The sequence below is a fragment of the Sorex fumeus genome, unplaced genomic scaffold, assembly GCF_029834395.1.
Source record: "Sorex fumeus unplaced genomic scaffold, SorFum_2.1 ptg000010l, whole genome shotgun sequence".
Taxonomy (NCBI): domain Eukaryota; kingdom Metazoa; phylum Chordata; class Mammalia; order Eulipotyphla; family Soricidae; genus Sorex; species Sorex fumeus.
The window spans coordinates 427,805-431,182 of NW_026606067.1; the positions used below are offsets into that span (position 1 = coordinate 427,805).

The window sequence follows — 3,378 nt, forward strand, 5'->3', positions numbered from 1 at the left end:
TACAAGTGTTGAAACATTGTATGACTGAAACCCAATCATGAACAACCTTGTAACTATGTATCTTATTGTTAAACAATTAAAAAATAGTTTAAAAAAAAACTCACCAAGAATATGGGGACCAGAGTGATAGCACAGTGGGTAGGATGTTTGCCTTGCATGTGGCCATACTGGTTTCGATCCCCGCCACTCTGTATGGCTTTTAGATTAACTTTCTCCTGAGCACTACCGGGAGTAATTCTTGAGTTCAGAGCCAGGAGTAAACCCTGAACTTCACCTAGTATTCCGCCCCCTCCCAAAAAAAAAAATCTCACCAAGAACAAAAGGGTTCACTCCTGAGTTCTACCAAGCCTTCAATGAAGACTTATTACCTCAAGTTCTTTCAACATTTTAAACAGGAATCCTTCCTAATAGTTTCTAAAAGGTCAGTATTGCCCTAATTTCAAAAGCAGATGGGTAATACTGAAAGTAAAAATCAGGCCATATTCTTGATGAACATTAATCCTCCACAAAAGAATGTTCAATATGCATATATCAGTTAATGTAATTTGCCATATCAACAAAAGAAAAAATTATACAATCATATCAATTGATGCAGGAAAAGCTTTCAGCAAGATCTAACATCCGGCACAATTGAAAAAACAAAACAAACAAACATAAAAAACTCTCAATGTGGGGCCAGAGTGATAGTACAATGGGTAGGGTGTGTACCTTGCACATGACCTACAAGAAACCCCATATGATCTCCCCAAGCCCACCTGGAGTAAGCACCACCAGGTGTAGCCCCAAAGCAAAACAAAACATAAAGATGAAGTATTTTAGCTAGAATGGAAGGGAAATGATGAGGGGAAAAAAATCTTTTTTTTGGCTAGTATTTTATTTAGAAAAACATAGACATCAGAAAGCCACAAGTTAATTTTTTTGAAATGTCACACTAAATTGTAGTTATGGGTAACTCATTTTAATGGGTATCTCATCTTACTGCAAAATCAACACACGTTTTATGACAGTTTTTTCTTTGGATGTGTGGATGAAAAAAACCTCGATGTATTATTCTTAAAAATAGTAAAGTGTGGTAATCATAATAATTCAGTGTGATGTGGTTATCCTAGATAAAGTATTTACACATTGAATACAAAATAAATATAACATAACCGAAAACAAATGAGTTATCCACTGATTCATATTGTATTTCCACTGTTCATCTTCTTTTGCAGTTTTCTTTGCCTTTTGTAAATTCTTTTCTTGCTTTCAAAGCCACTTTGGGCTCTGGTTTTACCCACTGGATTTCTATTGTTTTTTCCTCAGCTGAAAACATCCTCAGTGGGATCATGTGGATGAACCGTCTTTGGTTCTTTCTTTCTCATTTTCTGCACATCTTTCACTTGCTATCTCTCTTTGTATTTTGCAGTTGTGTTGGAACTTATGATACGCCGATGCATATTTGGTGACTGGTAGTGAGGATTTTCATACAAAGTTGGTTCCAGGTTGGTTCTCTAAAACCTCCCTGGAAAATCTTTATGAGGTTTAAGATGAAACAAGGTCCTATTTCTTCAAGAGCAGCATCCTCTTCTATGATCTGAAATTCCGAAACCATATCCTATTATCCAAAATGGTGAAAGTAAACACGTGGTCCACAAATGGCTGACTTCTGTGGTGATACTGTGATATACTGAAGATCTGAATTAAGAGTTCTTTTAACAAAGCATACTGTGGTAATTCATCAAAAGCAGGGTCAAAAGACAGAAGGGGATGGGAACCTTTCAAACAGTTTCCAGTCATCTTTAGTTCAGCTAGAGTACGAATATTTTGAACAAGGAATTTAGCAGATGATCCATGAGGTGAATTTGAAAGCCACATATAGAGATCTTGTTTCTTCTTAGCTTCAAAATATATACATTTATTGCAGTTTTTCATTTCACAAACAATTTATCTTTTGCTTTTTTTTGGGGGGGGTCACACCTGGCAAAGCTCAGGGGTTACTCCTGGCTTTGCACTCAGGAATCACTCCTGGCAGTGCTCAGGGGACCATATGGGATGCTGGGAATCGAACCCGGGTCAGACGCGTGCAAGGCAAACACCCTATCCGCTGTGCTATCACTCCAGCCCCACAATTTATTTTTGTGATCCATTTTAGTGTCTGCTTTTGAATGAGGCATCAACATCCTTAAGTCTTACATTAAATGTCTTATTCTGAAATTTATTCCTCTGGAAGAAAAGATGAGAATACATTTCTTATTTTTCCATTTGCCCTTGCAAACGGGCTCCTCCTCCTCCTCCTCCTCCTCCTCCTCCTGCTCCTCCTCCACTTCTACTCCTCCTCCTCCTCTTCTTTTTCTTCCTCTTCTTCTGTAACTCCTCCTCCTCCTTCTTCTTCTCCTGAACCGCGACACCCCCACATCGCTTCCTCTTGGTGGGCACCATCTTTCCTTGGTGCTCAGCCTTCCTTCCAGCCCCAGGAAAAATTTTTAATGAATGAAATTTTAAGAAGTAAATGAGTTTCCTAAAATGTTATGAGGGGAAAAGAGGTGGGGATGGGGAAAATAAGAGAAAGAGGACTACTATTTATCTGCTTATTTATCTAAATTCTCAGATGAACTGATAGTTATATATCTCTATCTACCTATCTGTATCTATCTATCAATCAATCTATCTATCTATCTATCTATCTATATATATATATATATACATAGAGCAAAACAAATACTACCACTAAAGATCTTCCATGAATGTAAGCATCACACTTCATTTTTGGAAGTTGAATTTAATATTTTTACCAGGTCATCTGGGTGGAGGATGCTCGGCCCAAATCCAAGTAGGCTTGGAGATCTCGGCCCCAGAACCCGCGTAACTTTGTCCCTCTCCCAGTACCTTCATGTGTGCGGAGAGTGGTCTCAGCATGGTGGTGGCTGGTCCTGGAGGTCTTTGGCTGCCGGAGCCCTGGTCAGGGCAGGGAGGAAAACTTGACCCACTCCCCTCTAAGGGGCCCCGGCGAGGACAGCCAGGCGCGGGGGCAGGAGACTCTGGATAAAACTTAAGAAAAATATTTTCATGAAGATCAGATAAGTACACAAGGAAAGAATAGAAAAAATGAAGACCTACAATTCTCCTAGTTTTCTTCTTTGAGATAATTTTCTTCTTTTCTTCCCTCTTTCTTCTTTTCTTCCCTCTTTCTTTCTTCATTTCTTCCTCCCTCCTCTTTCTCTCCCTTTCTTTCTTTCTTTCTTTCTTTCTTTCTTTCTTTCTTTCTTTCTTTCTTTCTCTTTTTTCTTTCTTCCTTCCTTCTTTCCTTCATTTTCTTTCTTTCTCTTTCTTTCTCCCTGGTCCCTCTGCCCCCCATTGGATCACACCTAGTGGTGTTCAGGGCTTTCTCCTGGCTTT

At 39.1% G+C, this 3,378-nt stretch overlaps 1 pseudogene; it reads right to left on the bottom strand.

The window, feature by feature from the left end:
* Window positions 1–1,028: 1,028 nt before the first annotated feature.
* Window positions 1,029–2,421, bottom strand: LOC130020038 (ribosome biogenesis protein BRX1 homolog; annotated as a pseudogene).
* Window positions 2,422–3,378: the final 957 nt, after the last annotated feature.